The sequence below is a fragment of the Oryctolagus cuniculus genome, chromosome 21 (genome assembly GCF_051225735.1).
Source record: "Oryctolagus cuniculus isolate XC-2025 breed Fujian yellow rabbit chromosome 21, ASM5122573v1, whole genome shotgun sequence".
NCBI classification, from domain to species: domain Eukaryota; kingdom Metazoa; phylum Chordata; class Mammalia; order Lagomorpha; family Leporidae; genus Oryctolagus; species Oryctolagus cuniculus.
In genome coordinates this window covers 6,934,236-6,948,168 of record NC_142887.1, presented here as the reverse complement: position 1 = coordinate 6,948,168, position 13,933 = coordinate 6,934,236, and the positions used below count along the sequence as shown (strand labels likewise).

At 63.2% G+C, this 13,933-nt stretch overlaps 1 protein-coding gene across 3 annotated transcripts in view; it reads right to left on the bottom strand.

Moving 5' to 3' along the window:
* TMEM132D (transmembrane protein 132D) overlaps positions 1–13,933 on the bottom strand; it is a 479,768-nt gene that overhangs the window by 13,524 nt on the left and 452,311 nt on the right. The gene's annotated exons all lie outside the window — the stretch shown is intronic.

Genomic DNA, 13,933 nt, shown 5'->3' with positions numbered 1-13,933 from the left:
GTAGTGGGACTGTGTGCACTTGGACCGGCGTCTCTGTCTCCCCTGACCTTGCCCCCGGCCTCCTGCCCTCTGTTTCTGTGAGTGCGGCTCTCAGAGTTCACGTGTGAGTGAGATCACACGGCATCTGTCCGTGGGGGCCACTGTAGGCAACCTCAGGCCCACCAGGCTCATCCGTCCTGCGTCACACAGTGACTTCCTTCTCTGTGAAGGCGGAACAGCAGGCCGCCGTGTGTGTGTGTGTGTGTGTGTGTGTGCACGCACACGTATGCACACCACGCTATCACCACATGGGTGTTCACAGATGTGGGTGGTTTTCAGGTCGTGCTGTTGGGGAATCACTGCCTTAGGGACCGAGAGATGTGGTGATGACCCTGGTCCCACGTGCACCGCACCCGTCCTCGCGGCAGAGAGGCAGAGGGGCCAGGGCGAGGTTCGGGGCTCCCAGAGGCAGGGGCTGTGCTGCCGGCTCTGATGGTGTGAATGCCCAGGGCTCTGGAAGCGGTGCAGCCCTGCTGGCCTCCACGTCGGCCCAGGGAACCTGCCTCGGGACTTCCGACCTCCAGACTGGGAGAGGAGAACCGGACTCCCCTTCGTCGCCAAGCCTGTGGTGGTAGCAGCAGGAAGCTAACGGGGGGGGAGGCAGCTGCGGAGCCAGGACAGCGGCCCCTTGCCCTGGGGCTTCACGGGGAGGGGCAAGGAAGCCACTTACAGAGCACCCAGTGTGTGCCCACTCGGCTCGAGACCACCCACACGCAGGCGCTGTGGCTGTCTCACACCAGGGATGGGGACGGGAGGCCTGACGATCTTCAATGGCCTTTTCCAAGGACAACGGTGGGGAGGGGGCAGGGACAGGCTCAGTGCTGGGCGGGCAGCTGCCTCCCCCATGGCAGGTGCGTTGGCCTGCAGTCTTTTCAATGGCCGCCGGGCTCCCTCTGGCACTTAAAGGGGCGTGAAGAAAAGCAGAGCCGCGATGGCCAGGCTGCTCGAACGTCAGAGCAGGCCTCTCCCAGGAAGGTCCCTCTTATCTGCGACGAGGCAGCCAGGACACGGGATGCACAAGGGGCTATTGTGAGGCCTGGCCCTGGGGCTGGGGATCAATAACGGAAGAGAACGAGGTCCATTTATGAGCCGGAGGACTCTGTCACCACCACAACCCGCCAGTAATGGGAGCACTTGCGTGCGACTGAACAGCCCGGGGCGGCAAGCTCAGCCCCATTATCAGGACACACGGCCCGGCCACGGCTCTCCTCGCTGCACAGGCCAGAGAGTCTGCACCGACCCGTGTCCTCTTCCAAGTCTTCCCTGCTACCCTCGGCTGCACCGGCACAGGCCAGTGCCGTGGACAGAAAGAAAGGAGGGGAGGGGCCGGTGTTGTGGCGCAGTAGGTTAAGCCACCGTCTGTGGTGCCGGCATCCCCTATGGACACTGGTTCTAGTCCCGGCTGCTCCACTTCTGATCCAGCTCTCTGCTATGGCCTGGGAAAGCAGTGGAAGACGGCCCAAGTCCTTGGGCCCCTGCACCTTGCGGGAGACCCAGAAAATGCTCCTGGCTCCTGGCTTTGGATCGGCCCAGCTCTGGCTGTTTTGGCCATCTGGGGAGTGAACCAGCGGATGGAGGATCTTTCTCTCTGTCTCCCTCTCACTGTCTGTAACGCTACCTCTCAAATAAATAAAAATGTTAAAAAAAAAGAAAGGAGGGGAGGGGTAAGAAAGTGGGTGGACTGAGATGAACAATGAAAAGGAGAGAGAGAGAGAGAGAGAGAGAGAGAAGGAGTGAGAAAACGAAGGAGACAGGGATGGGGGAAGGAGGCAGAGGAGGAAGGGGGAAAGAAAGGCAGAAATGCTGAAGCAGGTAGCTGAGACTGTAGAGAGTGGCTCAGGCCTTCAAAGGTTTATTTAATGAAAAGGCAGAGTGACAGAGAGAGGCAGACACAGCAAGAGAGAGACCTCCCATGTGCTGGTTCACTCTCTGAAAGCCTGCAACAGCCCGGGCTGGGCCGGGTCAAAGGCAGGAGCCAGATCCCTTCCCGGTCTTCCACGTGGGTGGCAGGGACCCAAGCCCCTGAGCCACCCCTGCTGTCTCCCAGGGTGTGCACTAGCAGGAGGCTGGACCAAGAGTGGAGCAGCCAAGACTGGAAGCAGAAACTCTGACACAGGACGAAGGCATCTCAGGCAGCGGCTTAACCCCCGGTGCACGACACCTGCTTCTCCTCCCTGAATGACTGTTCTCGGACTTTTGGCTAAAGCAGGTGTTCCAAGGAGCCTGGAGGTCATTCTGGGCAACCCAGCCAGCGGACCCCCTTTCCAGGGAGGGAAGCAGGGGCCTGGGTGTGCTGGGCAGCCACGTGTGGAAACCACTTCATGTCGTCTGTAGCTCAGGGTTCAATCTGTGAGATGGCGGCAGACACTGGTGCAGAGGTAGGGAGGTTGCACAGAGATGCACTGGGGTGGGGGTGGTCGGGGCCTGCGGTCTTGTGCGTCCAGGCAGCTGGCAGGCCCTCTGCTGGTGGCCTCTGGCTCCTCCTCCTGGAAGGACCGTGGTGGGTCCGTCCCTCCAGGGGCCTGTTGCTGGGCGGGGATGTGACCTCTTGGCCTGTGGGTTGTGAACAGGTGTGGCAGGTGTCATTTTCTCGCTGGAACAATTAGTTTCTGACCAGGTGCCGTCCAGAGCTGGCTTTCTCCCCAGCATGGCGCCTTCTGTGTCCGAGACACAGTGGCTGCCGTCAGCCTGGCTCCTGGTGCCTGTAGTACACAGGGTGTCCTTGCAGAGATGGGCACAAACCGCGGTTCTCTTGTGTGGAGTCGCCGAGGCTTCCTGGCGTGGGTTCCCTCGTGTCAGCCAGCTTAACGTGACCGTCACAGCTGCGGGAGCAGCATGCAACATATACCGATCACCTCATTAATAAAAAGGGAGCCTTGCGAATGAACGGCTTTTGAAGGCGAGGTCTGTGTGAGGAGATAGAGGAGGGCGGATCAGGTAACCGGAGGCCGCTGTAAGATTCTGATTCTTCCAAAGGCGCCAGGAGCCAAAAACATAATTGGGGTTTGCAGCCTGGGGCTGAGGTCCCTGTCACACCTGTCACACCTGTGCACCTGTGTCCTTCCTGATGGCCCAGATGAGGAGATGCCCCGCCTCCAGCTACTGACGCCCTGATGACGGACACTGCAGGCAGACGGGGCCGGCAAGGACGCGGGAGGACCACACGGGGCCGTGCACTTCATCTTGGCAGGGAAGGGACTTTTGGGGTGTCAGAGAAGGATTTGAGCAGCACACAGAGATGAAGGTCTCTTTGGGGAAAGGCTTTGGGGTCGGCCAAAGGGGTTGTGCACAGTCGGGGTGTGGGTGCGTGCCGGCGGCGCCAGCGCCCAGGAATCACACTCTTTCTCTGGGTCTAGTTATCTATTTGAAAAGCAGAGACGGAGGGCTCCCACCTGCTGGTGCACTCCCCAGTGTTGGGACCCAGACGCCCACTCTGGCGCAGCAGGGGCCCTGTCCACCGCCTCTCATAGGTACTGGAGGGTCTCCTTTGTGGCAGGAGCTGCCCAAGCCTACTCCTGTAGCCAGAGTCCCACACACGGCCCGAGTTTCCTCCCTATACCGGGGTCTCCGAAAAGTTCATGGAAAACGTGTATCATTGAAAGGCTATGCATGTATCTCAAGGGTTTTGGCACCGAGATGAAGCTGCCTTTTGGGCCTCGTTTTCCGTGAACATTTGAGGCCGCCCGTTCCTCCTGCTGTGCAGTCCCATCCTGCCCTTGCTCGTCTCTGCACCTGCTGACCCGCAGCCCCTGCCGGCCGCTCCCACACTCCCCCCGGGAACCCCCGGGTGGCCCAGCTGTGTGGTAACACGGTTCCCTGTGGATGGCGCCAGCAGGGGAGGTGCCGGCTCTTTTCCGGGGGGCCCACGGGACCCAGCCCAGGGGCTGCAAGTCATGGCCGCGGCTGTCTGGAGTGCACCCTGCTCCTTGTTGCTGCCAAGGGTGCTCCGGGGCAGACGGGGTGGGGCACTGCAGCCCCTGGGGAAAAATCCCCTCTTCTGCGCTTCAGCAGGTGCGGCCCAAGCCGGGCCCGTGCCAGCCTCGAAGGGACGTCCAATGCAGGCCGTGGAAGGTGTCCCGTTCTAGAAGGTCCGGGTTTGGATAGGACCCCCTCCGCGTGGAGAGGCTGAGATCGCAGCCCATACAGCACAAGGAGCTACTGGCACGGCGCCCCGGCCTGCAGACGCCACCTCAGCGCTGGGACCCAGCCGTGTCCGGAGCCGGGTCCCTCACGTTTCCACGAGCCCCCCACGTCCTTTCTTGTTTAGCCTAGGGGAGGCATTCGGTCAGCGTCCCAGTGTCCGCGTGCAGTGCAGGTCACAGGCCAGGCCCAGGGACGCTCGTGGCTGGGATGCCAGCAGGGCAGGCACTGAGCTCTGCTGTGCGTGCCTGTGCTGCCCCCCGACCTGGAGTGGGGGCTTCATCGGAGCCCAGTTATGCAGCCGTGCGGACCCCTGCCCAAGGCCCGGTGGTCAGCAGTAACGGGGACGGACCAGGCTCGGGGCAGAGGCTGCCCAGCGCGGGGACACCTGCTGCTGAGGACGCTGGAGGCCATCAGCTGGGGAAGGCACCTCTCCTTGGAGGACTTCCCTGGACTGACGGAGCTGCCTCGTCCAGAGACACCCGCAGGTTCTGGCCCCTTCTCCCGGGGCTGGGCAGCCAGTCCCCAGACACTGACAGCCCCGGGCACATTAAGGCAACACTCCACACTGGAACACTCCACACTCCAGAGCTGCCTGCAGGGGGTCAGGGGCTATGAGGTCTGCACGCCTCCTGCACCCCCACCCACCGTGGCGGGCTGAAACCTCTCCCCCACAGACGTCAGGCCCGAGTCCCTGGAACCCAGGGATGTGACCGGGGACAGGAAAGGGCCTTGGCAGGTGACTAAGGTAAGGATTTAGAGACCGATCACCCTGGGGGCGCCCACCGCGCCCTCAGGAGACAGCGGCACGGGGAGATTGGCACAGGTCGGGAGCAGGGGTCAGGGAGAAAGCGGTGGATGGACCGAGGCGGGGGAGGGGTGTGCCCCGGTTCTGGGGCAGCTGGCCACTGCGCGAGGCAGGGGAGACACCCTGTAGCCTGCAGAGGTGGACTGGAGACTTCTGGCCTCTGGGGTCATGGCCTGAAGACCTCTGCTGAGCCCCCGTGGACGAGTGCCCATCACAGGCTCTGCTCCGGGACCCCTACCCGAGTGCACGGAGACTCCGGGGCGGGGGTGGCAGAAGGGGGCCTGACCCGTGCTCACCTGGGCCTGAGGAGCCTCCTGCGGGGAGGACACAGCCGGCCTCCCCAGCCGGAAGGGCTGCCCGGGGCTGACCGCGGGCTGCAGGAACCAGCTGTGGGGCTCTGCTCCCACGGTGCCTGCTGGGGAGGCTGTGGCCAGTACTTCTCCCCAGGAGATGCCTAAGTGGGAGTGGTACGCGCATGTTGCCTCAATACCGCGTCCTCCCGCCGGCGGCCGCGGGCAAGACCAGTTCTCGCCCCCGACCCGGTTCCGAATCCGCCGGCGGCCGCGGACCCGCTCCATTACGGGGGTGCAGTCCACGCTTCTGCTTGTTCTGTGCATAACCCGGCTCTTATGTGGAGTTAGTGCCGTTCCTTCTTTTCTGTTTAAGTGCTGAATGGATTTAAATCTTGTGTAAATATCACCGGCATTCCTGGTAAAATGTGTGTTCTGATGTTTTCCCTAAGAGCTCAAGCTGAGGGTATTGAAATTCTGTTTCCTCTTTTTCTCCCACAAACCTGGCAGAGGAGGCGTCCTGCGGGGACGCCTGTCTCCAGTGCTTGGACCAGGCTGAGCCGTTCCGGGGCTGCTCTTTGTCCTGGGCTCGAATGCCGACGGCAGCGACAGAAGCCACGGCCAGAGCCGTGCCTGGCGCCTGTTGGTCCTGCGGTCGGCGTGAGGACCTCAGTCCACTGAGCGCAGGAATCCATCAGCTGGGTTCATCACCCCACTTCCCAGATGAGAACACCGAGGCTCGGTCAGCTCATCAGAGGAGGAGCTCGGTCCTCCCCTGGGCTGCTTTACTGGGAAGCGGTTTGGCCTGGAAAACTCTGCTCCGTCAACAGAGGAGTGGACTTTCTGCGAAGTCACTGCTGTGGCAGGGGGCGGGGCGGACAGGCCCGGAGGGCTGGGGCCGCTGCTCCTGCTCGGAGCCCGAGCGAGCTGAGCCGTGTCCCTCTCACACTCGTCCGCCGCGGTCCTCGGGCCCAGGGCCTCAGAACGGGGCTGCATTTGCCGACCGGGCCTCTAAAGGGCCGGCTAAGGTACAGTGCAGTCCCTGGGGCAGGCTGACCCTGTGACCGCTGTCCCTAAAAGAGAAGAGGCCCACGCCGATGCACCAGGGCTGTGCACAGGAGGAACCAGGCACCCGGCGCCCGGCCCTTGACTTCAGCCTCCAGAACTGCGTGGCAGGGATCCTGTTGCTGCAGCCAGTGCTGTGGCAGCCGGGGGAGGACTATGCAGTCAGCCCCACAGCGAGCAGGGGTACCTGCTCCACCCCTGAGTGGGGGGGAGCCAGCTCTGAGAGCGGGGCTCTCGTGTCTGTGCCGGGAGAGCCGGCTTCCGGGACCACCCCCCCTTCTCTCCTCTCCCCCTGCACCCCATCTTCTCCAGTGCTCACGGGTACTGGCTGGTTTGGTTCTGACAATGACCCAGCAAGGTAGGAATTATTATGACACCCATCGTACAGACGAGAAAGCCGAGGCACCGTGAGATCCAGCCCGTGCAGCTAGGGTGGGTGGGCTCTGAGCCTGCGCTCCGGTTCCCTGTGTGACCGAGGGGCTCTGTGGGCGCTGACGCAGCACGGAGGGTGCGTCTGGGAGAAGGAGAAAGGGAAGGGTGTGGGGGGGCTCTCGGATCGAGGAGAGGACCTGACCACACCTCTGCCAGTCCAGCGGGTGGACCACAGGGAAAGCTGGGTGCCCAGGGAGCAGAAATGGACAGGCGTGCATGTCAGCGTCTCAGTCACCCACGGGGCGTGGCTCAGACCCAACTCAGGAACCCCAAGGAGCTGACAGCCAGGGGCTGTCCCCCCCAAGAGCGCAGGCTGGAAGGGGCCTGCGTGGCTCACTCGGCGTCTGCGACACGGGCCTCTTGTGCGCGCTGGCACCGCCTGCTCCCCTGAGACCATCACTCCCACTCCCGGCGGTGCTGTGAGCGTCACACAGAAGCGGGCCACCTTCCTCCCAGCCCGGACTCCCACCCTCAGTCCTCTCCTGTGTCGGGAGGAACAGTGCATTCTGGGACTGTCCTCAGATTCACGCAGGGCACGGCCCGCGCCGCAGGTCTCTGGATGGTCACCTCCTCTCGCCAGCACCCTGATAGGAAGTGGCTTGAACAGCAGCCGACTCACAGCCGTCGGCTCGGCCGGGCACCGCTGCAGGCTCCACCCAGGCCCTCTCCGGCTGGGTCCTTTGTGGAGGGGACTGACTTGGCCTCTATCCAGAAGGCACCAGGAGCCCCCCAGCCACCACTACTGCTGTGTGATAGCTGGACAAATACTGTCCCCAGACACTGCCCAAGGACCCGTGGGAGGAAAACCACTCCTGGTTAGGAACCACTACCCTGAGCACTTTTGAAAATGTATGCATTTAAGCTCCAGTCACCCGGCGACACTCTGATGCCTGCCTGCACTCACAGCTTCCCACACTCTGCCCCTTACATGGTGTAGAACCCACGTCCTGTGCCCGAGGGCGCCTGTCAGAGATGGAAGCTGCTCCCCCTTCCACGGCTCCCTTTGATGCCCCGAGGGTCCCCAGAGCACCGTGTCCTCACAGCTCCTTCTTCTCAAAGGAGAGTCTCGAGACGCAGGGGAGGGAACGGACGTGGCCAACCGCGCTTTGCAAACACAGCGGCAGCCACCTCTCCCCAGCCCGTCTCCCGTCCCCCCTCCACAGCCAGTGGGAAACGCGTCTCGCGTCTGCACAGCTGAGAATGCTGCAGAAACATCTCCACCTGTGATCACGCGCACACACTCACGTGCACATGCCACATGCGAACATCCATGCACACAATGCAGTCCATGCACACATGTGCACACACATGCAATGCACACATCCATGTGCACACACAACACACATGCACATACGAACATCCATGTACACACGCGAACACCCATGCACACATATGCATGCACACCCATGCACACATATGCACATGCAGCCCACGCACACATGTGCACACATATGCAATACACATGCACCTCCATGTGCACGCACAATGCACACACACATGTGCACATGTGAACATTCATGCGCACACGTGCACATGCATATATGCAGTGCACACATCCATGTGCACGCACACAGTACACATGCACGCACCCACACAGAGTATACAGAGGGAAACCTGGAAGTCCCAGCAGATCTCTAAGTGCACTGATTCTATTCTGCCGTCAGCTGTTGATGTAACTTTGCTATAACTCTCCCTAAATAACATTCTTATTCAGAGACAGAACACTCCCATCCCCTGATTCACTCTCCAAATGCTTGACGCTTCCAGGGCTGGGCCAGGCCAGGAGCCTGGAACTCAGGGGCTCCCAAGTGACCGGCAGGGACCCAGCTGAGTCACCGCTGCGGCCTGCCAGGGTGTGCAAGGAGCCGGCCCAGAAGCACTGCTAGGGCCTAGTGGCCCCTCCCCGAGTAACCTCTGCAGCGCTGGGAAGCAGAGGCTGAGGGAGGTCCTTTTCTTTCCTCTGGTCATAGATGGGCTGGACGTGAAGGTGAGGTCAACCCTGGACGTGAAGGTGAGGTCGATGCGCGCTGCCTGTCTGGCGCTGACGCCCGCCGCGTACTCCTGCTCCTGCGGCACCGAGGGTGCAGTGGGAAGGCCGGGGCCTGCCGCTCGCGGCACATGCATCACAGCTCAGAGGAGCGCGCTCCCGCAGCACACCCGCGTGGCAGAGACACCATCCAGCCGGCCTGGAAACCAACGCCGCGGAAGGCGTCCTTGTCTCAGCCCCAGGCTCGCCGACTGCGCTGCTCTGTGACCTACAGTGCGGGAGACCTCCAGGCCACAGGAGGGGGCGGCGTTGGCTCCACCCTCCATCTCCTCCGGGACTCCTGGGAGCCCCACCCAGCCCGGCTTCCCCTGCGACTCCAGGCCTTCCCAGAGCAGCAGCCGAGCCGGGTTCGTGGGTTCCCAGGCATCACAGAACCTGCCTCTTCTTGCCCCCAAGGCCGGAGCGCCAGCCAGCCAGTGCCCACCTCGGTGTTGGGTTCCAAGCCCAGGGTTGCTCCTTGCCCTGCACAGGGGCCAGCTGAGCAGCAGCTGATCCTGAGAGCACCCCCAGGCCCCCAGGCCCCCAGGCCAGCTCCCGCCTGCTTCCCTAGTGTGCTGGCTCCAGTCTGTTCTTCACTCCTCAGCACTGGCGTGAGGGCTGCTTCCTGCCCTCCAGGGCACTGCCAGCTCTCCTGCCGGCTCTGTGCCTGGGGAGGTGCTCCCCGCTCAGAGCCCTGGTGCAGACTTTGACCGATGCCACAGAAGCGGAGGCAGCTGTGCTCTCCCGGTGCAGCCTTGGAGACGGCTGAGCGTCACGGAACGCGGGAGTCCTCCCACCTCCGGGAGGGGCTGCCCCCACGTCCCAGGGGAGGTGCAGAGTGTCAGTCCTGGGTGCCACTGCCCCTGCTGGTGCTGGAGCCTGGAGACGCGGGGACGCTGCTGCGCGGAGGGCACCCACGGCGGCCGGGCAGGGGGCAAGAACGAAGGTGCTGGCAAGGGGCCGTGAGTCCGTGCCTTGTGTGACGTCGGCATCCTGACCTCCTGAGAGGGCAGGAAGAGTTCGCCTGTTTTCTTCGTCCTCTGAGGCTAGAACCGGGCCCGGCACACAGCAGAGACACACTACAGAGCTGTCGGTGCGATGGGGTAGAAGAGGAATTGCTGTGCCGGAAGCTAAAGCAGAGAAGTGGCACCTCCCCCTCCCCCCCCCCACCAGCCATTGCCGCCCTGTCCTGTCGGGCATATTCCTTAGACTTCTCCATTGACGGGGCCGGCGCTGTGCGGTAGCCTGCGATGCTGGCATCCCACAAGGGTGCAGGTTCAAGTCCCGGCTGCTCCACTGCCAGTCCAGTTCCCTGCAGATGGCCTGGAAAGGCAGCAGAGGGTGGCCCAGGTGCTTGGGCCCCTGCCACCCACGTGGAAGACCCGGAAGGAGCTCCTGGCTCCTGGCTCCAGCCTGGCCCAGCCCCAGGGAGTGACCCAGTGGAGGGGAGACCTCTCTCTGTCTCTCCTTCTCTCTCTGTATTCTAATAACTGAGTAAGTCTTACAGGTGAGTTCTCACTACAACACTCAGATTCAGAGTTAAGTGGACCCGCCCACGGTGCTGCGAGCAGCGCTCAGTGAAGGCAAATGAGCGCCTGACGGGAGGAAGCCATTGCCTTTCAGGAGGCCCCCACGAGTGTGGCCGAAGACAGCTCTTCACGGGCGGCTGGGGGCAGCCCGCCCCGCCGGGGCCGCTCTGACCACGCGAGTCTCCTGGGCAGCAGGGTGGTGGCCGCAGAGACTTTCCGGCATGGGCACAAACTCTCGGTGGAGCTGCAGACACACCCGCATCACGAGGTCCTTGGTTTCCCCGCGTTCGTGTCCCTGCGAGGCCCAGTGCTCTCTGCGTGGAGCCACAGGTGTGCCTGACCTCAGCCTCTTCCTGCGCTGGGTGGGCCATTTCCCCGTCGTCAAGGACGTGGAGAATTCTTCGTGGTTCCGGGGGTCCTGGATGTCGCAGGACCCCAGCACCTCTGGCTTCCCCCACTCAAGGCCTGGTATACCCCCCCTCTCCCGGTCCTCACAAAGAAGGCATTCCACCTGCGTCCCGCACGGGCGCGCCTGGGTTGACTCCTGTTCCCGGCTCCAGCTTCCTGCCGGCGTGCACCCTGGGAGGCCGCAGGTGACGGCTCGAGTAGTCGTCCCTGCGGGAGACCCGGCTGGAGTTCCTGGCTCTTGGCGTCTGTCCTGGCTGGGGTGGGGGAGGCCGCTGTGAGCCCCCGGGGGAGCACGCCAGTGGACGGGAGCTCTGTCTCTCTGGTTCTCACATAAACAACAAAAAATCACTGCTGAGACTTTGCCAGCCCCGCCAGGGGAAGCTGTGTCCCTGCTGGGGTCCTTGGCTCTGACAGAATGTTCTCTCCAGGGTCCTCATGCCACACACGCCAAGCACGGCCACCAGCCAAGCTCGGTCCAGCCAGGACGGCCAAGAACCCAGCGTGGCCCCGCTGCTGCCTCCTCGTGCTGGAGGGCGAGAATCGCGGGTTCCGGCTGTGACGGCTGGGGCAGCGGTGCCTTTCGCTCCCCCAGGCAAGGTGCACCCACCTCCCGAGTGCCCAGTGCCCGGGGGCGGGGACAGAAGGAAGAAGACGCTCTGGGGAGCGCGGAGATGAGGTTTCCTCCCCCCTTGGAGGAGTCCAAGCCTTCCAGGGGGTGGCTTCCCTCTCTGCCCCGCCCTGACCGCCTGTCTCTGTGAGTCCGACAGCCTGAGGCAGCCACAGGAGGGTCCCCCAACACTCAGGAGGTCAGCCATGCCCTCCGTGTGCTCATCACGTCCTCGGTCACAGGAAATGACCCTGTGCATCCCAGGGCAGTGGGTGCCCACATCTTGACACAGTTCACTGCTGCCACAGGTTCTTCGTCAGGAAGGCCTGGGGGCTCCTCCCAGGCTGAGGTGCCTGTGGTGCAGTGCACAGCCTGTGGAACCACCCATGGTGGTCCTGGAAGCCGGGTCCTGACTTGGGAACCAGGCAAAACACAGACCCTGTTATCCTACCCTTACCCAACCCTCATTCCTTCCCCAAGGTCCCGCCCCCAAACACCACTGGGCTGGTTTCTCACCCTCTTAACCCCTCCCCAAGGGCAGGCGCTGGGCTGCAGCAGGAGTCCTGGAGGGGACAAAGCCACGGCCGCGAGCAGAGGCCCAGGAGACCCCGCAGTCCTGGGCCGCAGCCGAGCGGAGACCCCGCAGTCCTGGGCCGCAGCCGAGCGGAGACCCCGCAGCCCTGGGCCGCAGCCGAGCGGAGACCCCGCAGCCCTGGGTGCAGCCGAGTGCGCTGACCGCTCTGGATCTTAGGTCTCTCATGTGTAACACGGGCAGCAGCCCTGCCCTGGAGGGAGGCTGTGGGGTTAAATGACTTAGCGTGGTTGGAACATCTTTAGCACACAATAAACTGCCATTAATAAGCACATTGGGTACGGTGCGATTTCTGTTTCACTAGGTAAGGATTCGTGTTTCGCTAGAACAATGCCCTAGCTAGCATCAAAGCCATGATTTCAAGGACATTAGTGCTGCTGGCAGGCCGCAGCCAGGAATCAGGAGAGCTGATGCAGATGTAAATAGCATTAGCCACGTTGTGGCCTGCGGATCTGGCCACCGGCAGATGGCTGGGGTTCTGGAAGAGGGACCCAGGGCTGCCTGGCCCTGGCAGCTGCGTGCAGACGGCTGGGCAGGTTCACCCGACAGCATCTTGCCCACGCCTGTGTTTGCTGACTGCAGGGCAGTTTGCTTTCTTTTTTTTTTTTTTTAAAGATTTATTTATTTATTTGAAAGGCAGAGTTACAGAGAGGCAGAGAGAGAGGGAAAGGAAGAGGGAGAGGGAGAGAGAGAGAGAGAGAAAGAGGTCTTCCATTCACTGGTTCACTCCCCAAATGGCTGCAATGGCCGAAGCCGGGCTGATCAGAAGCCAGAAGCCAGGAGCCTCTTCCAGGTCTCCCACGTGGATGCAGGGGCCCAGGAACTTGGACCATGGTCTGCTGCTTCCCCAGGCACATTAGCAAGGAGTTGGATCAGAAGTGGAGCAGCTGGGACTGGAACCGGCGCCCATATGGGATGCCGGCACTGCAGATGGTGGCTTTACCTGTTACGCCATGGCACCGGCCCCCAGTTTGCTGCAAAACATGGTCGCCTTGCAGCAGTGCCCCCCCAGGCCCTCTGGGGACCGCCCACCGGCCTTTCCTCCATGGCCCTGGTCCCAGGCCTGGGACTCCCTGGCGAGGACGGCAGGGTCCTGTTCGAACAAAGGCCTCCAGAGGAGCCCACGCGGGAGCAATGCCCCTCGGGGAGCAGGAAGAGGAGGCCTGGGGGGCGAGCCCAGGGACGCTAGCACCCCCACAAGCAGAGGCCCCCAGCAGCCCATGGGAGGAGTGCAGCGGCGCCAGCCTCTTGGCATGGGATTTCCACCGTCCATGGTGCAAGGGTCCCAGCAGCACCCGGCCGTGCACATCCACCAGTCAGAGGCCTCCCGTGGGCCCAGGCACCTGCAATCTGACAGGCTGCCCTCCGTGCACGGAGCTGGGAGCCGCCCACAGGGAGCCCTGGCCCAGGGAAGGGGGTGCTCCCTCACCCGCCTGCTCCTCCAAGGGCGTCCAGAATCACTGCTGAAATCCATCACTGTTCCTGCCTGCTCTGCTGGCCACTGCATCCCCTGTGGTGCAGAGAAACCTCCCCGTCCTGTCTCTCCCAGGGCAGCCCAGCTCTGCCCCCGTCCACGCCTGCTCAGCCCCCCCGTCCACGCCTGCTCAGCCCCGTCCACGCCTGCTCAGCCCCCGTCCACGCCTGCTCACCCCCCCGTCCATGCCTGCTCACCCCCGTCCACGCCTGCTCACCCCCGTCCATGCCTGCTCACCCCCCCATCCACGCCTGCTCAGCCCCCGTCCACGCCTGCTCAGCCCCATCCACGCCTGCCCAACCCCCGTCCACGCCTGCTCAGCACCCCCGTCCACACCTGCCCAGCCCCCGTCCACGCCTGCTCACCCCCATCCACACCTGCCCAGCCCCCGTCCACGCCTGCCCAGCCCCCGTCCACGCCTGCTCAGCCCCCCGTCCACGCCTGCTCAGCCCCGTCCACACCTGCCCAGCCCCCGTCCACGCCTGCTCACCCCCATCCACGCCTGCTCACCCCCGTCCACGCC